Genomic DNA, 26908 nt, shown 5'->3' with positions numbered 1-26908 from the left:
CCATGACTTGCCAAGAAACAGAAGCTATATCTTGATAACTTAAATAGTTCATGTATCACTTGGACAGTAGCTTACTTGGCATTTAACCCAAAGTAATAGTCTCACTAGCAAATATAATTTAGAGACATAATTTCCATTGTTGCTGAAAGCCTTTGTCAACTTCTCTAGCTGTTCCTCAACAGAAAGTGGGCTTAATTTTGAACTCCCATTAAATTTCCCAAGACACTGAATGGTGTTTCAGTCTTCTCTCAGTTAGGAATACGCCAGTCATTTGGGATAAAACAGTTAATAATTACCAAGACTTTGGAATTCTTCACAGTCTGTGAGGTAATTTTTATAATAAGTTTAATGACCATGCAGACACCTCCCATCAACGTTCTTAATCCTTCCCAGTAATTGGAGTTTGCTTTTTTATTCTATTTGCAATTATTCAAACACTCTATGGAGAGGTTATGGAATCTTTCTGTAGAGGTGGGACGTCTACCAACAAAGGCCAAAATCTTATACCTGGTGTTTCTCAGGCTCAGTGAGAAACTCAGCTGAGTTTCTGCTCCCAGTTAGGAATCAGTAGAGCTGCCTCCCGTGGTGCCATTTTATTAACTTGCTTCAGGAAACAATGCAGTGAACAACGAGACTTTTCCCCTGTCTGCCGATCAGCTGTGGTATGAAGGGAATGATCCCTTGGCTTTGATTTCATGGGAGCTCATCCTTTCCTCAGCCCCTTAACACAGGTCATTACATATAATATTTTCCATTTACTTTTGTGAAGAATGTGAAAGGATTGGAAGGGTTTGGTGAGAGTCAAGCCTCTCTCTCAAGTGCTAGATGAGGTCCTCTAAGGCCTGGTTCTCTAAGGCCTGGTTCTCTTTCCACCCTCCAGTTCTGACCTGCCAACATAAGCCACTGGCTTTGCTGTCCCAGTGTTAAAGTCTCACGGATCAGTTGCCTGTCAGAGTCACAAGGTTTTTAAGAAGCAAAGGAGGGGCCAGGACTTGGGGAAAGACACGATCAGAAAGGTGTAGGAGAGTCTCACTTTCCATCCTTTGCCCAACACCCCCAAGCCCACTTGTAACTTCTACTGATACCTCCAGCCCCTCCCAGCCTAAGAGGCATTTTACTCAAACTCTGAACACCAGCCCTTCCCTCTTCTGCAATGGCTGCACAGGCTGGGCCCTCTCATGGCTCAAGGTAAGGGGCCCTCATCAGGGGAAGAATGGCCAGCACACCTGTTACTCTCTAACTCTCCCTGTGCTGAGTGCCACAGAGGCCTGCAGGCTTGGATTCATGCAAGAGGAAGCAGCAGGTCTGCACTCCCGGGAGCCACGCACGGGCACATGGCCTGACCAGAGTAGCTGGGGCAGGTAACAAGAGGAGTCACAGAGAAGAAAATTCAGTGCTCCCAAGATGCCTTTCTGTGTCTCCCACAGCAATGCCTCGAGTGGGTTATATTCAAGCGATTGTGAATTGTCTGGTTTGTACTCAATGCTGGAAAATTCCACAGAAACAGTAGAGTAGACACCAAAGACACTAGTCTCACACTCTGGTTCCTTGTCTGGAAAAGCCGCTTAAAATCACCTAGTGGCTCCTTACCTAGCAAGTGTGGCCTCCTCATCTGACCCCTGTGAGCCCACTCTCCAGCCTGGGCTCACAGCCCTCTCCTCCTTGTTCTGGAAGCTCTCAACTGTTTGCAGTTCCTTGTCTACTCCAGGCCAGGGGTAGGCAAATTTTATCTATAAAGGTCCAAATAGCAAATATTACAGACTCTGTCATAACTACTCAACTCTGCCATTGGAACATGAGAGCAGCCAGACAATACACAAAGGAGTGACCATAGCAGTGTCACCATGAAACTTTATCAATAAAAACAAATTTGCCATAACTCAGCAACCCCTGCTCTGGGCCATGCCTCACCGCTGGGCCTTTGCTCTCACAGTTCCCTTCACTTGGAATCTCCTTCCCACTCATATGTTTCCTTATAAACTTCTACTTAATCTTGAAGACAGAACTCACAGCACCACTTCCTCAGCTGCATAGGCCACAACTTGACCTGCACAGGCACAGTCTAGTGTCCTCTCTGAGCATCTGACTCAGGGGCCCTTGGGAACTCACTGTACGTCAACTGCCATGGCAATCATCTTCCCATGAACACATCCCAACAGCACCTCCCTTCATACCTATACCCTGGGCCTCTCACCTCCTGACCTGGGACCTCTTGGGACCTGTTGGTTCTTGGGTGTGAGATGCCATGGGACTTCCCAAACGCCCACATGTGCCCAATCCAGATATGTGGGCGAATTGCCCCACGTGGAGAACTTGCGATCAATGGGAAATGGTGCATAGACTCTTCTCCTCTCTGACGTGTAGTTTTTCATGTGGCCTATCTGAAGATGGACCCATAAAATCCAGCAACCCTTTATGCTGGATACCAAGCAGTATCCAGCTCAACAATGCGCCCCTCAATCGTTCTCTGCTTTATTCCCCTTCCACTTCACTCCTGCTTCCCTGGGACCGAACTCCAAGTAAAACATCGGCATGGAATATTTTACCTAAGGCTCTCTTTTCTGGGAAACCTGAACTAAAACACGGTGAAATGCATCTGTGTGCGCACGTGCGCACATACACGCACACACTCACACACACATCTAGCTAGGCAGTGAGTAGAGGAAATCACTTCACTTCAGCTCATCAGAGTCGCACTGAATAAATGCGTGCCGTGCTCACTTCAAAATTGGAAAGATACAGAGATTAGCACAACCCGTGTGCAAGGACGACATACAAATCCCTGAAGCATATTTTTAAATTTTACGCTACCTGAATTTTACTTCAACAAAGATAAACAAACAAACAAACGAATAAATAAGTGCCTCCTTGACACTGGAAGCTGTGCTGTGAGTTACACATGTGAAGCAGTCCCTCAGCTGTAAATTTGACAGAGCACCCTAACCGTCATTTGAACGGACAGTGATAGCCAAGGGCAATCTTCACTCTCTATAACTTTTGTTCTAGAATAGAAAACAAGAAAAGGGAAAGAGAAGCCCCCAAAGTCAGTATGACAGGAGAAAGGGAACTGTTTCAGACAGAAAACGTCTCCGAAAATAATTTGATATAGTAAATAGAAGAAAATTAAAATAATTGTTTAGAATGCAGAGAAAAGCTGAAAAGGAGAGAGAGGGAGAGAGAGATGACAGATATGACAATGTTCCAACCTAAGAATTACAGTAGTTTGTGAAAGAGAAACCAGAACATTTGAGATAGAAGCAATAACTTGAGCAAATTTTCCTGAGCTAGGGCAAAGAACCAAGCATGTAAATCAGAAGAACATTCCAAAGAACATCAATTAAAATAAATCAACAATTAGATATCCTTTTGAAAAAGCAGATTATAGGAAAGTCTCAGTCAATGTGTTGACAGGAACAACAATCTCTGGAGGTAGTTGACTACGGGAGGGTATAGGAGAATCTCGTAGAAGTCAATGGTGGCAGCATACCGGGACTTCATGGGAAAAATAACCATCATCAGGAGTTTCTCTCTGTCTCTCTTCTCCATCTCACTTTCTCTCCGTGACTCCTCCATCCAAATTTCTCGACAAACTGGCTTCTCTGCTTACTTATTTGCTTATACTTGGCTCGTAATGGCTGCCTCCAAATGAAAGAGTGGCACTTGAGTCTACAGTAGTCCCCACTTACCTGCGGTGTCACTTTCCCTGGGTTCAGTTACCCGCAGTCAACCACAGTCCAAAAATATTAAATTAAATAGAAAATTCCAGAAATAAACAATTCATAAGTTTTAAATTGCACACCATTCTGCGTAGTGTGATGAAATCTCACACTATCCCGCCCGGCATGTGAATCATCCCTTTGTCCAGTGTATCCACGCTGCATACACTACCCGCCCAGTAGTCACTTAATAGCCGGCTGTTGTCAGATCCACAGTCTCGGTATCAGTATCACAGTGCTTGTGTTCAAGTCACTCTTATTTTACTGAATAACTGCCCCACAGCACATGAGTAGTGATGCTGGCAATTCAGAGATGCCAAAGAGAAGCTGTAAAGTGCTTCCTTTAAGTGAAAAGGTGAGAAAGTTCTTAACGGAATAAGGAAAGAAAAAAATCTTCTGCCAAGTTTGCTAAGATCTATGGTAATGTTTATTATAGTATATTGTTATAATTGTTCCGTTTTATTGTTAGTTATTGTTGTTAATCTCTTACTGTGCCTAATTTATAATTTAAACTTTGTGATAGGTGTGTATGTACAGGAAAAAACATAGTGTATATAGGGTTCGGTACTATTGACGGTTTCAGGCACCCACTGGGGGGCTTGGAAGGTGTACCCCGTGGATAAGGGGGGATGACTGTATGTTATCTTTGAGCTTAACTTCCTACAAGTAACAAACTCAGTCTCTGTTCCCCACTTACAACTTTCTGGATAAGATTATTGATGGTCCAGCTTTGGATAGTCGTCCTCCATGGCCCAATTAACTGTGCCCAAAAGGACAGGATCATATAGAAATTAGTACCGTTCCGTCTGGGCTAAGGGTGGGGCAAGTTCTCTACAAAGGGGTTCTGAGATTGGAGGAAATTATTGAAATCTCTAGCCTAGCAGATCAACAAAAACTTGTATTAGCACCCAGGCAGGAAAAATATTTATTGACAATGGAATAAAAACTAGTATGGTCTTCGGTGACCCTGAAACATTCAATACCAGAAGACAAAGAAGCACAGTCAATGGGGTTTTGAGTGGGGATAGGTTGTGATTCAAGAATTTTATATTCAACCAATATAAATATATTCTTTGCAACATTCTCACATCTGCATGAGATTTTTAAAAACTACCATCCAGAAGCTATCTCATTACAGCTGGGACAAGATGCCTCCCTCACAGATCCTGGACCAACGCACTTGCCCCAGCTACCATGTCTAGCAGCACAGGACAAGGCCACTTCTACCCAGCAGCGAAACCCTCCTGACACCAAGGTGGCACTGGATGGGACAGGACTGCTCACTCTATCACTGGAGTCTGGCGAACTTATCAGATTCCTACATGTGTCAAAAGAGGTGAGTTAGGGCCTGGAATTGGGTGAAACTGGACTTTCTGCTATTACCTATACTGGGAAATTGGGATCATTGGGATCCAGCTCCAAGATTAAGGCACATTGTTTTATACACAAAGCTATAAATATGCTCCCTGGTTACCAAAGACATAAATCACTATTAATAATTCAAGTACGGATAAGTCAGAGACTGAATACGGAGTATTTTTACTCTAAGATTTCTGTGTATTGACAATAATAACCCATATCCGGTTGATTAATGATGAGCACATCAAGTGGAGATAGGTGCTGAAAAAACTACTTTGTCACTGTTATTGACAAGGAAAGGAAATGTCTGGGTTTACTACAGAGACAAGATACAGCATTCTGGTTAAATCATTAACAGATTAAAAAATAAATAGTAAGTAAACCACTAACAAACTAAAGCCTGAGACAATAATAACAGCCATCTTATTTAGTACTCAACTGTATACACACTCAGTGTGAAATATTTTCTTTGTATTACATTCTTGTGATCTTTACATAAGCCAAGTGAAATATATTTTATTATTCCCATTTCATAGATCATTAAGTTGAAGCTCACAGAGATTAAAAAACTTATACACAGTTGCATGACCAGTACCAAGCTGAGGTCCACACGCAAATGTGTCTGATTCCAAAGCTTGTGTTTTTACCGCTTTTAGTTCATCCTCTCCTGAAATTCATGGAGTTACTAGGAAAGCCTGGCCAGGAAGGATTCTTTTGCACCAGGTCAGTTCGTCTGAAAATGGTAAACCAGTCTTCAACTTCCAAAGAGCTAACAAAACAAAATAAAACAGAAACTTCAAAATATGATATAGGTGGATACACAAAGCAGATATACTGAAACAGTAGAGAACAGATAAGTGTCCTTCCTATCAAAAAGTATTCTGAAATTTAAAGTCAGTCTGGTGGCCAGCCCAGTGGCATAGTGGTTAAAGTTCCACATGCTCCACTTCGGCGGCCCAGGGTTTGTGGGTTTGGATCCCGGATGTGGACCTACACACTGCTCATCAAGCTGTGCTGTGGTGGCGTCCCATATACAAAATAGAGGAAGACTGGGGCCAGCTCCGTGGCGCAGCGGTTAAGTTCGCGCGCTCCTCTTCGGCGGCCCAGGGTTCTCAGGTTCGGATCCCAGGTGTGGACTGACACACTGCTTGTCAAGCCATGTTGTGGCAGCATCCCATATAAAGTAGAGGAAGATGGGCATGGATGTTAGCCCAGGGCCAATCTTCCTCAGAAAAAAGAGGAGGATTGGCAACAGATGTTAGCTCAGGGCTGGTCTTCCTCACAAAAAAAAAAGAGGAAAATTGGCTCAGATGTTAGTTCAGGGACCATCTTCCTCAAGCAAAAAGAGGAAGATTGGCAACAGATGTTAGCTCAGGGTAAATCTTCCTCACCAAAAAAAAAAAAAGTCATTCTGAATGTTTTCTTAAGATGTCAGAGGAAGGATATTCCAAAGAATGAACTAGAAGTATTGCTGCGAATTTTGCCCATCTGATAAAAATCCCAGGTTGAAACAATAAGTTTCAGAAACTTTTCTTTGAAAGAGTATACTCAACTTGTCCTTAAATTGTCCTTTGTTTTCTTACATAGTTTATAGTAACCAAATCAAAGATGAATGAGTTATGTAGTCATTTAAATTAAGTTTATGAACTATTTGCAGCCTACGAAATGCCTATATTATGAAGTTACATGAAAAAACCAGGATACAAATTTTATGCAGTATAAACTTGGCTATATAAAAAACGCATAGGCCCCGTGGCATAGTGGTTAAGTGCGCACCCTCTGCTGCTGGCGGCCCAGGTTCGGATTCTGGGGGCGCACCAACGCACCGCTTGTCAGGCCATGCTGTGGCGGCATCCCATATAAAGCGGAGGAATATGGGCACAGATGTTAGCCCAGGGCTAGTCTTCCTCACCAAAAAAAAAAAATGAGGATGATTGGCATGGATGTTAGCTCAGGGCTAATCTTCCTCACAAAAAAAATGCATAGGAAAAAATCTATAAGGAAATACACCAAAATGTTAAGAGTTTGGAGGTTTTATTGGACAAGGTGTGAGTAATAATTTTCCTTCTTGTTACTTCTCTTTATTTTCCACACTTTCTAGAATGCGTACATTTTTATCATCTGAAATATAAACTTTATTTTTTAAGAATTGTCACCTAGCCCACAACTTCGTCAGTGTCATTGGCTCAGTGGAAAGAGCATTAGAGTTAGGAGACCTGAATGTTCTAAGGAGAAAATCAGCTCCACCACCCAGGGCTGCCCAACACCGAAAGTCATCCTGCTCCACATACCTAAGTCTCTTCGTGCGCACAATGGGAGAGTTGGAACAACGATCTTCAAGGTTCCTTCCAATTCCACAAAAGATTGTACTGCTATTATGAATTGAGTTAACTGTGGTGGCCATGAGAATTCGTCGTGCAAAGTTCCAACTGCAGGAAGTGTAACTGACCAAGAGGTCCAGTTGCATGCTCTGAAATCCGTCATCACGTCTACATCAAGGGTATGCTTCCCGCAGGCTGCTCCCAGCCAATGACTGAGCACAGCAGGGCACACCTGTGAGACACAAGACTCTCTTGGACATGGAACCTGGCTTTGGCTCAAGGACTCCCCAGTGGCCTTCCTTGAACCACATGGCAGTCTTGTACCTTTCCACCCAGCCTTCCTTCCCTCTCTCCTTCACTTGGTGAGACTTGCATTATGGTCCGATGGCTCTCCATCCTTTCCCAGTTTCCTCTGCATTGTTTCTCACACAGATGTTTCCCCTAAAGAAATCTTTGCACATTAATCTCATCTTGGCATCTGCTTCTCAGAGGACCCAGACTAATGAGCATATTGGTAGGTCCACAAACTACACCTGCGCGTAGAAAGTCTGAACAGGAGGCTGCCGAGGTGACACAGCTCTTCAGAGGACTATACGCCTGGTTTGTACATTCTGTCTTATTGTTACTGGGTTTTTCCTCCTTTTAAAAAAAATGTAAGTTATAGTCCAAAAAAGGTAGTATTCTATTGCTTGTAGACCAAATAAATTTTTCTTTCATAAAGCCTCTCCTGGGTTTATTTTAAACTTGCTCTTGTTTCTTCCTCGCTATCAACCATATGTATCTCTTCAGCAACTTCTGACTCCCTACTTCAGATCAGATAATAAAGTTCATTCTTCATTTCTGTCATCTACAACATTAGAGGAATCTCCCTCTGAGATTTAAAGTATTATTAATCACTTTCATCCCAGTGTGACCCCCTTAGGATGGCTAAGGGACCATTTCTTGCTAATATCCTCTATTTTTAGTAGAGTGGCTTCAGCTTTTCACGGTTTTTTGTCAGTCTTTGTCCATCTTAATAACTTCTTTGGAAATGTCAGCCATTCAGCATTCCCTAACTCTTCTGCCCACCTCTTCCAGGTTGAGGATATTGGAATCCAAAGGTCTTCCTGCCGAGCTGTTTAGAATCTCTTTTGAAAGCTAAATGAGGCAGCCTCACAAATTGAAATTCAGAATCTCCAAATCAACATTTCAGAAAATGTTATGCTTTAGTAATTAGAAGGAAAAATAAGCAATTCTCCAGGGAAGTAGAGTCTTTTCTTTGATGAGCTAAGTCATTCCGGGACTCCTTGGGAGACATTTCCTCCTCTGGGTGAGGGGCAGCAGGTCCTGAGGAGAGTCACCACCTAGGATGCGGTCAGTGCCCGCTTCTGTCCCCTGAGCAATGGGTTCTGTGTCTGTGGGCCTTGCACAGGGAGAGTTTCATCTTCTCAATGGTGTAAGATTTGGCTCCAGTTCACGGATTCTTGTGGTGGTTGCTGCTCCTGTGCCAAAAGCCTTGCAGAGTGATGCTTAAAAAGATTAGGGAGGAGAGAGCCCCCTGCATGTGCACAGATCATGCCATTTGTGACGAAAGGTGCTTTGATGTTGACCCTTTCTCTCCCTTAGCCAAGACTTCAGAGCTCTCTCCAAACTCACTCTGCACCAGAAATCCTCAGATTGTAGCAGACGAGATGCAGGACGGCCCTGCCAAGTTCCCCAGAGAAAGAGCTGGTCCAGTCTTGGAGGTATAGGAGTGGGTCTCACCCCACTGGATCTAACCATCTGACCCCTGGGTCCCAGGGCACTGAATCAGCTCAGGATCAAGTGTCTCTATTCCCTTGTTTGACCAAAATGACTAAAATAGAAGGTTTGACTCAGCGAAGAAATAACAGATTTTTTTTCTACCTCTTGTTCCTGTTTCTATTTTATTGTCCTCAGGGATTGTAGAAAAAGCAAACATTATCTATAACGATTTCCTCTTCTCAGAGGCCACATGCATGAGGCTTTAAGTCCCCAAAGAATTTGTAGTCTTTCTCTAATATCCTCTTGTCAGTTATTTATTGTGACATTTCCAAAACAAACAACCAGAGAACCGAAACATGGTCTTGGATGGAGAGGCTTAAGGACACGCGGTTATTAGTTTTAGGCAGCAGGCAGGATTCCTGCCTGAGGAACCAAGGAGCCCAATTCTTCAGCCTGCTGGATCCTGTTGGGTTTCTCCAGTCATCTGTGAATGCTTCGATAATACACACTACCTCCAGCTCTCCTCCCTACTAAGAGGAGGCCACTTTGCAACAGAGAAACTCCGATTTCTAAACGTAAATCTCTTGCTAATACCCACATTCCTCACACACTATTCAGACAAGATTTGGGGTTTTCTTAGTAAATTTAGTCTGAAACTTCAACTCTTGTTGTTAATCAAGTTTAATCCCAGGTTACAAATTGCCTAACTAAGAAGGAAGGAATTCTTTCCCCATTGCTACAGGCACAATTCCCTTCCTTCCAAAAGTATTCTTTCTAAATCTAAACTCTATTGCAAATCTCCTAAAATGGAAGAAATCAAGTGGTGGGTGTCAGAGGAGGGGAAATCCTAGAGTTAGTAGCTAAAAGTGTAATGAAACATACCAAGGCTTTTAGGACTCTGAAAATATCATGAATTTAGCAAAAGAATGGTAAAGGAGAAAGAATAAACTCCTAACGAAGTTTGGGGATTTTGGAACCATTCCATATTATGGATGGTCCCTCCAAAAGAACTCTCTTTAAATACATTTACCTCACTCATGTACATCTCCAGAGAATATTTCCAAAATGATTTGCTGCTTTACAGGTGAACTAAAAGCAATACTCATCCCTGAGAGATTAGCATTAAGCTAAATTCTTTAACCTGGACAATCCAATGAAATTGGACAGTCCAGTGATATAAGTTAGTGTGAAATTATTCTGTTAATAACTCAATTTTTTTTAATCTTAACTGACAGTAAATGTAAATGAGTAAGAAAATATTTCATGTAATTTTCTTGAAAAATTGGGTTGGCGATACAATAACAGTAAACACACTCGAGGGCGGTGTTAGAGCTGACCCTTGGGCATCTTTGTTAATGACCTGGAAGATGGAGAGTGGAGAAAGTAAACAAAATTTGAAGGAAACCTGGAGAGAAACAAAATGGAATTTGAGGTGTAAAATTTTAACTCAAGAAAAATTCTACTTCAAGCAGAAAATTACCCAAAGCGCAGAACTCTAAAAGTATGGATGAGACTAGAATAGAGTAAAGAAATCTGGGGAGGGTGTGGGAAATATGTGACTGAATTCATGCTGTGTAATAGGGAAACCAAAAACTAATGCTCTTTAAGGATCAATGAAACTGTTCCTCCTAAGAAAAGATGATTTTCCTATACCTTCCAAGTTGATTAACTTTCTCCTTCAATTTTATAAAATAGAATAACTAAATTCCAGTGACCTGAGGAAAATAGAAGTTTGGGCTGTATTTAGTATGATGGATATTGGGACGAAGATTCTCACTTGCTTTAGGGATGATAACCCGCATGACACCAGAATGATGTAGTTATGTTTCAGAGTTCATGGTGTTTGTACATTTACATGGTTTGCTTGAATCTATGCATAATGACAATGACCTAAAGAAAAAAATTTTTTTAACTCAATTTACATGCTTTGACTAAAATGGCAGTGGGGAAGAATGGAGTGAAAGTAACATCATAACTCAGGTGGAAATCCTTGCATATGAAAGGTCTTAGCACTCCTAGATGGCAGGAGATAAGGTGAGGAGGACATTTTCAGTGGCATTTAGAGGGAACGAGAGAACCCTGCTCACAAGAGTGACTGCATTATGAAAAAAGATTTCCAGATGAATAGTTTAAGCCACTTGATGCTGCTCCTGTAATGCCAAAATCGACAGTCCCCTAAAGATGTTAAAAGTATCTTAGAATAACTGTGAAGAATGAGCAAGTGCTACATTTGTGGAACTGACTGCAGTCTTCTTCAGTGCTGGAAAATGCAGAATTAATCAAGCTGAAAGTATTTAATGAGAATTACTATGGGCCCAGGACTGTTGGGGACACTTTAAACGCACTAAAGAAGTATATAATAGAATTATCATTATTAAAAAGCCTTTTTTTTAGTGGAAATCAAGATTTGAAAACAATTAATGGGTAAGAGAAGCCAACGCAAAACTCATTGAGTTATTGGGATAGTCATGAAGTCCAAAAGAAATTCATAGGAGAGTGAGAGCAGAAACATTCATGCAGGCTTCCTGGAAGATGGAGTCCTGAAGGCTAAGTAAGATGTGAACAGGCAGGAGAGAAGGAAAAGGAAATTCCACAAAATAAATTAAAATAAAATACGGCAGTAAACAAGGCCTCAGGGGAATTTCCTGCATACAGTGAGGACATTGTCTCTATCAGATCTGAGAAGATGTGATGTGGAGAACAGGCATGACATATTTTTGAAAGGCTGGTGTGGGGTCAGATGAGGAAGGACATTAGAGGGATATGTGAATTTCATAATAAGAAAATAAGGAGCCACTTAGTTTCTAAGCAGAGTCAGGCCAACCAGCTAGTAAGACTCGTGCCGAAATCAAAGCACGGGTAATGAGTCTAGATTAAAAAGTGGTGGTTATGGCAACATAGAGAGGGGAAGAGAAGAGGAACATTTCAAACAAAAGATGAGAGAGACATTTCAAAGGCACAGTCCTCAGGACTTGGTGACTAACCGTCTACCACAAATCTCCCAGGGGGCGGTCCTAGCCACCAGGAGTCAGCTGAGATTGTCTCAGCAGGACACCATGTGTAACTCATTTTCTCAAAATACTCTTTGCAAGGGGTAGATGTAGAGAGGAATCTGTACTCTGTCAACTCAAAAGGCAATGTCTAAGTACTTGGAATGAAGACCACAGTATATGTTTCAAAGAAGAAAACAACTGTGGCTTAAACCTGAAGAACACATATTGAAAAGAAGATGGAATGTGGTGCAATGTACCTTATTATACGAGCCAGAAGTCTCTAAATGTCCACACTGAGGTCCCCCTGAACTCAACATGGCTGGTTCCGAAGGAGAAAGCCATGAGACAAATGGGTGATAGGGTGTCTTCCTCAAGGAAAAAAAAAAGTTACATAGGGAAGAAGGATGGCTGGTACTGTAATATTCCTACCCTTCCCCAATCCAGCCCCCGTACCCAAATTCACTGGAATCTCAGGATCCAGGATTTACAATGGCAACCCCCACCATAGTCTCTATACCATTCCTAAGCCTTTCTATACGGGAGACTCTTCTAGAGTTCGAACTTTCTGTCTTACGCTTCAGCTCCACTCCCATATTCAGGATGAGGAGGAAGCAGCTTAACGCTCTATCTCGTCTGCCTGTAACCAATTACAGCAAGTCAAGAGGGAAGGCTGGTCAGGACAGCTCACTGGTTTTAAGATTACCTCTTGTCTCTGCTTTCATGGCTTCCTGATCGTCTGTTCTACCGTATTAAGCAGAAAGCAATAAATGTTATTTTAACTGCAGTCAGAGAAGAAGCAATTACTGAAGACAATGGCAGTGCAGATTTTCCTCAACTCCAAGCCCCTGGTTTTGCAATGACTGCAAGGTCTCTGGGAGTATAATTTCTCGTTTAATCACAGTTCACCAGACTGCTCTGAATACACTTCCCTACAGTCCTTATTTTTATTACTTATGTTAAAAGTCCACTGTGTCAGTAAAATGACATCTAAATGTATAGACTAAATATATAACAATTCGTTACGGCAAACCAAACCAAAGAAAACAATACAAATGGCATTCATGTAGGAAATCATCTCTGCAAATATGTGCTTAATAGAGAGTTCATAATAAAATGCCAATGCAGGCATCATTCAATTATCCATGTGAATTGTTCTTTTCAAGTATCATCTGTGGACATTTTAACCTAAGGCTGGCTTACGTCACCCTGTAGCCTGTCTGGGTCTCTTTCCCTCATGCTCAGTTGCTATGTGCTCAAAGCTAACACAATTATCAGATTGAACTAAGCAAACATAATTTTGAAGACCAACGTTGAAAAGCAATTAAATAGTGGATAATTTGTTCTTTGCTACTTCTCTGCTCCTTCTGCCTGAGATGTCCTTCCCCTTGCTCTCCACCAAACGCAGCAAACTCCTGCTTATCTCCCAGAATTCATATCAAGCTTGACTGCTTTGGAAACGCTTTTATTGCTCCCACCCCACTCCCCTTCCACTAAGAAGAACACATCAGGACTCCCTCCTGTGGTCCACCATAGACCTTTCTGTCCACTCACATGACAGTACCTGTTCCTGGGTCTCTTCTATTCTGCCCTTGCCTCCCTCATTCAGAAAACAGATAAGGTCCCAACTTTTGCAAGGAATCTTGACAATCACTTAAGTGCCCTACCTCTTCATTGTGCCCTTTTCACTTCTCTTTTGACTCTCTGATTGTTCTATTAATCATTCTGCTAGTGTGTCCACATCGTGTTATCTCTCTTTACAGCAAACCTCCATTACACCGGAGATTGGTGAGGTGTGGATTTGTTTATATGCCAGAGCTAGAGAGTTGGAAAAGGAAAGGTGAGGTAGAAGAAAAGAGAAAATCAGCTCAGAGGAGAGTAGTTTCCCTACCATTTCTGCAACAGATACTTTACCTAAAGATGCTCAAATGGATTAATGATCTCCTGCATCTTATTATCCATCATTAATGCGATGTGAGTTCCCTGTCCCTTGGTATATCTGCTATTGCCTCATGCTTAAGAAAAAGGCTCCCATTGTTTATTAATAGAGTGGTGATTTCCCCTGAAAGAGCTTCCATTTTAAGACCAGACATTAGAAGCAAACATCTTCAGATAAAGAAAAAAAAAAAAAAATGAGTTCCGAGCATGCAAGGAGAAGAGACACGTATGTAGAGGACAAAGATGAACGTCATTGGCAAAGGTTAACAAATTACTATAGAAGAGATGTACTATATGCTGAGAATTGTCCTGGGTGCTGGAGATACAACAGTAAACCTGAAAAAATTCCTGCCTTTATGAAGCTTGAGGGAAAAGGTAATTTTAAAACAATTAATAACATAATAGTTATGATTTCTTTGAGGAAAATAAAGCAAGATGAGACAGAGTCTGAAAAGAGGGCAGATGGCTATTTTACATAAGATGTTAAGGAGCACTTTCTGAGAAGGTGACATTTGAGCAGAGATCTAAATAATGAGAAGGTGAAGGAAACACTCAAGTCAGATGTGGGGAAAGGACATGCCCAGAAGATTAAAATATAAAGGCCATGGTGGAGAAATCCACTTAGTGTATTCAACAAAGAACAAGAAGGCCAGAGGGCCAGAGCAGAGTGAACAAAGAAAAGATTGGTAGGGTCAGCCCAGCGGCATAGCGATTAAGTGGGTGCGCTCCGCTTTGGCAGCCTGGGGTTCGCAGGATCAGATCCCGGGCGCACACCGACACACCACTTGTCAAGCCATGCTGTGGTGGCGTCCTGTATAAAGTAGAGGAAAATGGGCATGGATGTTTGCCCAGGGCCAATCTTCCTCAGCAAAAAGAGGAGGATTAGCATTGGATATTAGCTCAGGGCTAATCTTCCTCACGAAAAGAATAGAGTGGTAAGAGTGAGGCCAGAGACAGACTTCTGACTTCTAGGATGACAGAGTGAGCAAGTCAACAAATCTTTGCCCCAAAAGCAAATGTAAGAATGGACAAAACTGTCAAAAATAAGCATTTCCAGAATTCTGAACTTTAACCAAGGCCATATAACAAATTGAGAAGCATTTATTTGTGAAAACTATTAAACTTTGGAGTAGTACAGTGGAGTTATTGGCTGAGGCTGCTCTCATCTCTCTTTACTCCCCACCCCCCACCAAACTCTTTAGATGCAACCAGGAAGGGCTAAGCCATGGAAACCAGCAGCTTTACTGTTGCCTTCAGAGTGGATTTACTTGACCCAGAGCATTGCCAGTTAAAGTGGTTATCTCAATGGCAAGTGAAAGGAAGAGCCAGCCACTCCAGTCAACTGAGGTTGATGTACTGTTTGGGAAAAGCAATAGACAGGCAGACTAGCTGGGAATTTAAGACAGAGTTCCAAGGGGAGACACAGCTCCAAGTGGCTTGGTAACTTTTCCATATATGCCATGTTGACTGGAAGCAGTTTGCATGTACAGCAGAGACCAGAACAAGCCCAAGCGACTCACACATCCCTGGCTAACAGATCCTGTGCACAAGCAGAGAGGATGCATAAAAGAGCCTGAAGGAAAAAGAAGAAAGCCCAGGTATATTTGAAATGGCCTAAATTTTGAATTTGCTTTACATCCCCTAGGTAGATCCGTCAGCACAGAGTGGAGGTCTCGCAGGCTTGAAATGTTGGAACACTACCACTGACATGTCTTCAACTGAACAATAAACCATGCAAACACAGGAACAACTCCTCAGAAACCAGACTTTGAAATAAATTGGGAAAAAAATCAAGGAGAGACAGAATTAATAGATTCAGTCAAGAAAAGTTACTAAGAAACAACAAAAACAATCCTCAGAAAGAACAAAAGTCACAATTAGTAGTTGCTACAATATACTATCAAAAATGTCAAGTATTCAACAAAAAATTATGAGACATACAAAGAAAGAAGAAAGCATGACCCATACTTGGAAAAAAGGAGTAGTCAAAAGAAATTGTCTTGGAGTGCTCCCTGATGTTAGATTTAGCAGGGAAAGAGTTCAAAGCAGTTGTTATAAATATGTTCAAAGAACTAAAGAAAATCGTGTTTAAAGAATTAAAGGAAAGTATGTTGACAATGACTCTGTGCATAGGAAATCTAAACAAAGATATAGAAATTATAAGAAAGAATCAAATGGGAATTGTGAAGTTGAAAAGTAGAGTTACTGGAACAAAAACAAAAGTTCACTACAGGGTCTCAGTAGCATATTTAAGATAGCAAAAGAAATGATCAATGAACTTGAAGATTGAGTAATAGAAATTACCCCATCTGAAGGAAAAGAAAAAAAAGATTAAAGATAAATATACAGAGGCCCAGAGAATTGTGGGAAAATATCTAGGGTATCACAGTACATGTAATGGGAGTCCAAAAAGGAGAAAAGAGAGAGAAAGGGGCAAAAAAATATGTATATATTTGAAGAAACAACGGCTGAAGACTTCACAAATTTGATGAAAAACATTAATCTATAGGTTCAAGAAGTATAAACACAAAGAGATACACCTGTACCTATCATAATCAAACTGTTGAAAAACAAAAACAAAGAGAAAATCTTGAAAACAGCAAAAGAAAAACAACTTATATACAAGAGAACAACAACTATTAATGACTGGTTTCTCAACATATGCACGTGTAAAGAGAAACAGGAGACGTCTGGATCCAGGTAAAAGCTTTTTATTTACAAAGCAGCTGACATCAATTTCCCAATTTCCCACAAGACAATGCAATGAGCACCAGATATTACCTGCACTTGCAATAAGATTTATACCTCAGGAGAGGAATCCCCAAAATTATGAAATTCAGAGCTAATAGTGCACATATGTACCTTTGAGAAAGAGAGAGAAGAGCCTTTACTCAAGAATATAAGCAAATCCTCTCCGAGGGAATGAGGAGAAGTTTGCATTACCCTTTGGGATATAAACAATAATAGTCTTCAGAGGAGATGTCTCCAAATCTCTCCAGAAGCTTCTACCTTACATTCCAAAGCTTGTTGCCCTCAATTATCTTTTAACCTAAATTCCAGTGCTCTTTATTCAGAAAGCCCTAAACAAGCAGAAACATGAAAATATCCATGGAGCATCATCTTTTGACAGCCAGAACACAGTGAAACAACGTATTCAAATTGTTGAAATAAAAAAAAAGTCAACCAAAAATTCTGCTATTCAAAACTATAGGTGAAATAAAGAAAATCCCAGATAAACAAAGACTGAGAGAATTCATTGTTAGCAGTTATCCCTTGCAAGAAATACCAAAGGAAATACTTTAGGTAACAAAAAATGACACCAAATGATAAGTTGAATCCACAAGAAGAAATGAAGTATGCTGGAAACGGTCAATATATGAGTAGATCTAAAAGACTTTATAAATATCTTTCTCTTCATTATATCTCTTAATTTCTTTAAAAGGGATAAGATTGTAAAAGCAATAATTATGACACTGTTTTGTGCTTATAACAAATATAAATGTGATATATATGATAATAGTGGCACAAGGAGGGGATAATGGAGTTATATTGAAAGTAATGTTTCTAAATTTTATTAGAATTAAGTTAGTGTCATTCTGCAATAAATTGTGCTACTTTTTGAAATGCATGTTGTAATCCCTGGAGCAACCACTTAAGAAAATAACTAAAAATTATATGGTAAAAAAATCAACAAATGATTTGAAATGGCATGCTAAAAATATTTATTTACATTTTTTAAAAAGTCAGTAAAGAAAGAAGTGGAACAAAAAGACAGGCAACAAATAGAAAACAAACACCAAAAAGTCACTCAGAAATCCACCTATATCAATAATTATATTAAATGGCAATGGATTAGATGCCTTATTCAAAAGACAGAGATTGTCAAATTGGATAAAAGAGCAGGAACAACCTATGTGCTATCTCCAGGAAACACATTTGTGTTCATTGACATAAAGACATCCAAAATAAAAGTATAGAAAAAGAGATATACCATGCAAAAAGTGACCATAAGAGAATTGGAATGGCTATATTAATACCAGGTAAAAAATATTTACAGAGACAAAGAAGGAGCTTTGTGATAATAAAGGGGTCAATTCATCCAAAAGATATAACAATTATTGATGTATATGCACCTAACAATAGAGCCCCAAAATACAGGAAGCATAAACTGACATAAATGAAAGGAGACACAATTCAACAATAATATCTAGAGATTTCAATACTTCGTTATTGGTAATAGGTAGAGTCATTAGACAAAAAATCAGTAAGGATATAGATGATGTGAGCAACACTATCAATCAAATCAACACTTATAGAACAATCTAGCCAACAATTACAGAAATTGTGTCAGTGCACATGAAACATTCTCCAGGATAGACCTATGCTGGGCCACAAAACAAATCTCAATTAATTTAAAAATATTAAAATCAGGGGCCGGCCCAGTGGCACAAGCGTTTAAGTGCACGTGCTCCGCTGCGGCGGCCCGGGGTTCACCGGTTTGGATCCCGGGCATGCACCGATGCACCGCTTGGCAAGCCATGTTGTGGCGGCATCCCATATAAAGTGGAGGAAGATGGGCAAGGATGTCAGCCCAGAGCCAATCTTCCTCAGCAAAAAAAAAGAGGAGGATTGGCAGATGTTAGCACAGGGCTGATCTTCCTCACAAAAAAAATGTATATATATTCAAATCATACAAAGTATGTTTTCTGACCACAACAGATGAGAGATCCATAATAGAAGTAAATTTTGGAAGTCCCCAAATATTTGGAAATTAAACAGTATGCTCCTAAATAACCCACAGGCCAAAGAAGAAAACACAAGGAAACTTTTAAAATATTTTGAACTGAATGAAAATGAAAACATAACATCTCAAAATTTACGGGATGCAGCTAAAGTAGTACTTAAAGAGAAATTTATAACTTAAATGCCTATAGTGGAAAAGTAAAAAGGTCTCAAATCAAAACCTTAGCTTTCACTTTATAAAACCAAAAAAGAAGAGCAAACAACCCAAAGCAAGCTGAAGGAAGGAAATAATGATTACAGGGGAAATCAATGAAAACAAAAACAGAAAAATAATAGGCAAAATTAATAACACAATAAGTTGATTCTTTGAAAAGATTAACCAAGTTGACAAAACCTTAAGCTACATTAACTAAGAAAATACGAGAGAAGACACAAATTACCACGATCAGGAAGGAAAGAGGGGACATCACTGCCAACCCTATAAAAATGAGAGGATTATAAGAGAATACTATCACAACTTTATGCCAACAAATTAGACAACTTAGATAAAATAGACAAATTCCTAGAAAGACACAAACTGACTCAAGAAGAAATAAAAAATCTGAATAGGCCTATGGCAAGTAAATAATTTGAAATAGCAATTTTAATTCTTCCTACAAACAAAAGCCCAGGACCAGATGGCTTTGCTGATAAATTCTCTCAAATATTTAAAGAAAAAGATAATGCCAATCCTTCATAAACTCTTTCACAAAATAGAGAAGGAGAGAAAACTACCAACTCATTCTATGAGATAAGCATTACCTTGATACCAAAGCCACAAAAAGACAACACAAGAAAAAAAATGCAAACCAACATCCCTAATGAATATAGACACAGAAATCCTTAACAAAATATTAGCAAAGTGGGGGCCAGCCCTGTGGCACAAGCGGTTAAGTGCGTGTGCTCCACTTCTGTGGCCCAGGGTTTACAGGGTCGGATCCTGGGCGCACACAAACTCACCGCTTGTCAAGCCATGCTGTGGCAGCATCCCATATAAAGTGGAGGAAGATGGGCATGGGTGTTAGCTCAGGGCCAATCTTCCTCAGCAAAAAAGAAAGAGGAGGATTGGCATCGGATGTTAGCTCAGGGCTAATCTTCCTCACAAAAAATATATATATATTAGCAAAGTGAATTCAGCTACATGTAGGAAGGATTATACACCATGATCGAGTGAGATTTATCCCAGGAATGTAAGGTTAGTTTAACATTCAAAAATCAATTAATGTAATATATCACATTAATAAAGGACAAAATTCACACGATCATCTCAATAGATGCAGAAAAAGCACTAAAATAGCTATAATCAGAGAGAAAATATCAAGTATTGTCAAGAATGTGGAGAAACCGGAACCCTCATACACTGCTGATGGGAATGTAAAATAGTACAGCCTCTTTAAAAATCAGTTTAACAGTTTCTTAAAAAGATAACCATCAGCTCCCCATAGAACCACTATTAGGAATGTACCTAAGAAAAATGAAAATATGTAGCCACACAAAGGCTTCTATGTGAATGTTCATAGTAGCATTATTCATAATAGCCAAAAACTGGAAACAATCCATAGGCCCACCGTGAGGTGAATGGATACACATAATGTGGTATATTCATACAATGGGATATTATGCAGCAATAAAAAGGAATGAAATGGTGACATATGCTACAACCTGAATGAATCTCAAAAACATGATGCTAACTGAAAGAAGCCAAATGCAAAAGACTGCATATTGTATGACTCCATTTATAAGAAATATTCAGAAAAGGTAAATTCATAGAGATAGAAAGTAGATCTGTTCTTGACTAGCGCCCGGAGGTAGGAGTAGGGATTGACAGCAAATGGTGTCAGAATAATTTTTTGAGGTGATAAGAATGTTCTAAAACCGGATTGTGGTGATGGTTGCAAAGATAATAAATTTATTAAAACTCAAAACATCAAAATTTTTTAAAAAGTGAAGTCAGAGCGAGAAGCAGGGGCCAGATTAGGTGAGATTATGTAAGTCCCGGTAAAGAATTTGAATTTAAGTGGGATGGAGAGCCATGGGGCAGTCTTAAGAAAGGGAATTACATAATCTAGTTTCCTTGGGGGGGGGGGTGTTGTTTTGTTTTGTTTTGTTTTTTTAATTTCTCTTGCTGTTATGCAGAGAATGGACGGTAGGTGTACAAGAGTAAAAACAGTGAGACCAGTTATAAGGACTCTTGCTCGTTCAGGCAAGAAATAATGGTAATTTGGATGAGCATATGAGCAGTGGGGATGTCCCTAATGAATTTAAACTCAAGAGAATGGAATCATTGCCATTTAGTTCAGATAAATAAACCAGGAGACCAAAGGATGAAAAATATCAACTGTTCCCATCTCTGGACACACACAGACAGTGAAAAAGAAGAAAAGTCACACAGATGACTCCCAAAGAGAAAGCTAGAATAATAGATGACTTACTCTGAATTTCCAGGTTCAGTGGCTTCTAAGGCATGAACTTAGAGTAAACAAGAGAACAGAATGATTTCTAATCATGCAGCAGCCAGACTGGTATTCAAAATGTTATTTACATTTTAAGAACAATTTTTTTCTCCAAGCATCTTATGTTTGTTTGTCCTAAAGATATCATCATCATCGAAACTCTGGGGGTCTGTCTGTAGTTAGTCGCATCTTTGAGTAGGACACGTGTGCCTGTTGGTTATGTGGACATTATGAGCCATCAATGGAGCCAAAAAATCTGGAAAAGCAGAACAGAGGCAGCTAATGACAGACGCCAACTTTCTATTCCGGTGCTGGCGTTCAGAAGTCTTGATACTTCTACGTGTGTCTGAGTCTGCTGCTTGTTTTAATTACGTTCCTCCAATTCTAAGTGATGCATGATATCAAGCATGACCAAGAATGGAAATATTTCTTTGAGGAATTTTTGAAATCTTGATTGCTGCAAGGAAAAGACCTTTAAGAAAACACAGAATCTTTCCAAACACAGAAGAGATTCCTGTAACTAAGACCATTCCCGAAATGGAGGAGTTTTAATGTTGTGGCCTATTTGCCCCGCTCCTATTAGTCATGAGGATACACCCCTAAAAGGACAGAAAGCAGAGAGAAGGCAAGAAAACGGAGCAGAAAACAGGACCTGGGAAGCAGTGAGTAGGCCCCCAGAAGTATTTTTCATGTCTTGATTTGTGAGAGGAAAGAGCTGTTTATTCAAAATGCTGCTTCAGGGGACAGGAAAACAGAAAGGAGAACACCGACCCAGTGACCTCCAAGAGTCGTTGGCTATAGCTCAGCCTCCCAGCCTCATCTGCAGGAAGCCAGCCATCCAGACTCCGAACTTCCAGTCCTAATCAGGAGAGGTGATGGGGCAGGCCTCAAGTGAGAAAGTCATGAGAATGCTATTAGCCACATTCAAAGTTCAGGGCAACTGTTTCCTCCCGGCGCAATCTGAGAGCAGCAGGCAGAAGCTCTGAGGCTGAGGGGCCAGGGCTGCTGCTTCAAGGGCTGAGAGGCAGAGAATGTTGCTTTTCTCCCCAGGGGAATTTGATGACAGTGGGTGGTCAGCTTTGGCTCAGAGTCCTGGATTAACAGGAAATCCTCATTTCTTCTGGGTCACTGACTCACTGTGTCTTGGTATCACTAGCCACACAGGAACCTTACACAGTCTCTGAGTCCATCCTTCAGCCCTTAGGTAAGACCACCTTGACCAGTCTATGATGTTAGCGTGACATGAGAGCTTCCATGAACTGTGCTATATTGCCCCCTGCTGACCAGCCTGGAGACCCACCCAGGAAATTGACTGACACACATAAGCTGTCCTGGCCTTAGTATGATGAGATGTCCAGTCATTGCCAGTAGGACATGTGTTTCGTTAGACGTTTCCTGTGGTTGAGACTATTTTGCCTATATCCATTGGCGTTCTTTTTTCAATACCCGTGAGACTTGCCCAGGAAAACCATGCTGGGTTATGTGGTACAAGCTATATCTGGGAACTGAGGATATATCTCACCTAACCATGACTTTATCTATAGCAAGAATCAAAGACCGTAAGGATTAACAAAACCTTAAAGGGCATTGAATTCCAACACATATCCAGTATTCAAATCCCTTCTACGCTTTCCCTGGCAAGTCTCCGTTCAACTTGCATTCAAATATCTCCCGAGTCAGAGGCAGTCTTTTTCCTTTTGGGGCAGGTGCTTCTGCCTAATGAGTCTTAATGTTAAGCTGAAGTCAGTTTCCCTATGACTTTCACTTGACTTTAAGTTCTACGGTGTAGAAACCACATCCTTCTTATTAGGATTGTATTTCACCAGATTTCTCCATTTCACCCATGAGAGTATCATGAACAATCTCATCAAATGCCTTGTTAAAACTAAAAACGCTGTATCGTTCCCTGAGCTGGAAGCCTACAAACACTGCCACTGAAAGAAGTTAGCTCAACATATGCCAACTTCAGTACTTTTTGGATTTTATAAGATGTGATTAAGTTGTCTTAGGGAACTGACGCTGTTGACCACTAATTTCTTTGAGAACTCACAAGTCATTCTTTTGTGAGTGTGTGTGTGTGTGTGGAAGACTGGCCCTGAGCTATCATCTGTTGCCAATCTTCCTCTTTTTGCTTGAGTAAGATCGTCCCTGAGCTAACATCTGTGCCCATCTTCCTCTGGTTTTTGTATCTGGGATGCCACCACAGCATGGTTTGATGAGAAATGTGTAGGTCCGTGCCAAGGATCCAGACACACGAACCCTGGGCCGCTGAAGCAGAGCGCACAAACTTAACCATTATGCCACCAGGCCAGCCCCACACAAGTCACTCTTTTAATAATCCACTCTAAAATCTTACCCAGAGTTGACATAAAGCTCATTGGCTATAGTCTCAGGATATTTGAGAATGATGAATAGTTCCTAACACAGACCTCAAAAATCATCATTCTATCGAGGAGCCCAACATTTCCACCATTAGAGTCATTCCTTTGGTGTAATTTGGTGTAAATTCTCTGGAAAGCAATCTGGAAATATATAGCAAGAGTATTGCACACTATGCTTGTTCCCAGGTCAGGACACAAAGACATTTGCTTGAGTCAACCTCTTCAGGGCCCCAAATTGAAAAGACGTTTTGAAAAACAAGGTGTTTTTTTCCAAAGATTTTTTTTTTTAAATCTGATGATATGATCCAAATTGTATCTACCTCAAATTGTATACAATCTTAATTCTGTTTAAAAAGAAACAATCATTACATGCTGATAAATTATTTCTGGATAATAAAATAACTGCTTGCTTTTACTTTTCTATATTTTTCAATTTTCTGCTTTTAATATCACATTTTGTTACCTTCTTAAGTCATTTCTGAACGTTCCAGTACTTTAGGATTTTACACATGCTGCTATATCAAAGGAGACTGGAGTCCAACAGCACCTCTTGTTAAAAACCATATGAAAGAGCTAAAAGTTGAAAGTGTTTGCTCCTGTGAAGTGGTTTGGGGAGGAAAAAATAAAGATAGCAGGACGGGACCACTGTTTTGTTACAAGCCGTTTAACATTATTCTAGCTTTCAAACTATGCATATATTACATCTATGAACAATAAATTTAATGGTGAATTAAAGTTATTTTAAAAAATAAAGCAATATGTTTGGTGGAAATCATTTTTAAAAAGTAAAGAAAGAAAGAAAGAAAAACTCTCCAAGGATATTGGCATTTTCAGAAAGTATCAAGAGAGAAAAGGAGAATTTCATTTAAGGAATAATTTTTGAGCACCTACTGTATGCTAGGCATTCTACCAGAAACTTCCTTGGATGGAAATAGTAGTAAAGCCCTGTTCATGCCCTCAAGGACCTTACACGTAGTCAGAGGAAGGTGAGAATAAGTACACAAAATAAACAATGTACAAGTTAGCATATGGTAGTATCATAGATGACACACTGTTAACAATGTTTATAGGGTTCAAAAAAAAAGGAAGAAGCATATCGGAAGGAGTCAGAAAATTTTTATGGGGGAATCACATTGCAAGTTGAAGATACCTATGACTTTGGCAGGAAGAGAAGTGGGATAGAGGACCCTCCTCCATTCAGTCTGAAGCACCGCATGAGCAAAGGCATGGAGACAAGAACAAACGGAGCTCATATGGAGAACGACCTTGGTCATTGGAGTGAGAGTGCTCTGCACGAGAAAAAATAGGGCTGAAAACGTACCACACTTGCTGGGTCCAGGAAATAATGGGAGACGGTAAATGTTTTTGAGCCAGAGAGTAGTATAATCTCGTGCTTTAGAAAGATTAGTCTAGCAACCTCTACAGGAAAAACGAAGAGGTGACATCAGGGACTAACTAGAATGGATTAAGCCAAGAAGTGAAAAAAGGCTTGAACCTGCAGAGAGGCAGTGTCTTAGCTCCTTGATGGGAGGAGTGTCAAAGAACGTGCAGATATGTTTCAAAACTGCCCCAACGTCTTTCTGTTTAGTTTCTCCTTTCTAAATCTTCTTCCTCTCTTTGATTTCCCTGTCCATTTCCATTTCCTCCTCTCTTCCTTTCCTCCAGGGCAGAGGATTCCTCTAACTTCCATAAGCCAAACAAGCCCTTCAATCATTCCATGCACATTCCTTTTGTTCCTATGAGGAGCCAAATATAAGACATATCCCTTCCCTCAGAGAGCTTAAATGAGTTCCCGGAATCCTTCCCTCAACCAGGAGGCAATCTGATGGCAGTCTGGATGCCAGGCCACTCAGTGTAAGCTTCAGACCCAATTCATTATTTCATAGACCCCGTTTTGAATAATACATTTTTTCAGAATAGGAACAATGAGTTCATATAACTCCATTGAGTATCTCTTAAGAATTTCAAGTTAAAGGGTATGTTAAGTGGCTTTGGGGAAAAAATAATAAAATCACAGAAAAGGCATTGGATCTCCTTATAACTATTGTTTTATTAAGGAAATTACAGTAAAGAAGGCTTCCTTCGTTAAACACAAAATTATGATCTTCCTTAACTTTAAACAAGTATAAACTGAATGGCTTCATAGATTCCAGACCTAATCCATCATCTGATCTACATGACTCACTCCCGTTGACATTAGGATCCCTCACAAAATGAAGGATTGTTAAATGCTCACATAGAAAACGACATAAAAAGATGCATGCAAAGAAATGATAAAGAAAATTCTTCTCAGCTAAATGAATACAGGGAAATGTTTGCCTTCATGAGGTCAGCTACAAACGTTATAATGCAATTTAGCAGGAGTGAAAAGTAGCTAAGGAAATTCACAGTTAATCTCAAAATGTCCTTCCAGCCCTAACAGTGGGTGGTTCTCCAGTAGCTCAGTGCTGAGCCTGATGATAACTAGAGGAGTATTCCAAACATTGCTTTGGTATGAAGCACCAATTGAGCCTCCTGTTAAATGGAACTCTTCTCCCTGCTCTACGTGTTTCCATGTGGAGGGACCGCCATCAAAGGAACCCTCTTGGTCTCTTGCCCCATCCTTCTCTCATTCTTTTCCACAGTAGAAGGATGCTTAAATACGTGTGACAGACATTGGTCCACACTTCTCAACCGGGCGGAGCTCATCTACAAAAAGACTATAAAGGGATTCCATCTCTTTTCTTCTCTCTATCCCTCACTCACTTCTTCCCTGAAGGAAGTATCTGATCAGCGAATTTGGAAGAAGGAACTAAGGATCCACCCCAGGCCCTTCACTTCCTCTCTAGAGCCTTGTGTTCTGACCTGGTCTCTGCTGAGGGGAAGCAGTCTGCCCTGTGTAGGAGGTCTATGGTTGTGGAGCTATGCCACTAGCTCTGTAAAAAAGTACACTTCATTCCAGAGGAAGCCCATTTGGCTAAACACCCAAGCCAGCTTCTCCCAACAACTTCCCCCAACAACCAAGGGGAATTATTTTCTATACAGCCACCCTGACTGCTGAGTCTATCTTGCAATTGCTTCTGAAGTCAGGGAAGAGAGAAGTGCTCGTTATTGACTCTCTGAAGTCCCAATGCACAGATAGTAGAAGCATTTTATAAATAAATGTTTTTCTATAAAGTTTATAGATTTTTATAAATAAATATTAATGACGGCAGTTGAGAAGGAAAGCAACTCTTACAGAGATGTGCCCCCAAAAGTCTTCATAGT

At 40.4% G+C, this 26908-nt stretch overlaps 1 pseudogene; it reads left to right on the top strand.

The window, feature by feature from the left end:
• Window positions 1–2706: 2706 nt before the first annotated feature.
• On the top strand, window positions 2707–2802 carry LOC131398970 (U6 spliceosomal RNA; annotated as a pseudogene).
• The last annotated feature ends 24106 nt before the right edge of the window (window positions 2803–26908 follow it).

Source organism: Diceros bicornis, chromosome 36 (assembly GCF_020826845.1).
Source record: "Diceros bicornis minor isolate mBicDic1 chromosome 36, mDicBic1.mat.cur, whole genome shotgun sequence".
In the NCBI taxonomy this organism is placed as follows: domain Eukaryota; kingdom Metazoa; phylum Chordata; class Mammalia; order Perissodactyla; family Rhinocerotidae; genus Diceros; species Diceros bicornis.
This window is presented reverse-complemented; position numbering and strand designations above follow the sequence as displayed.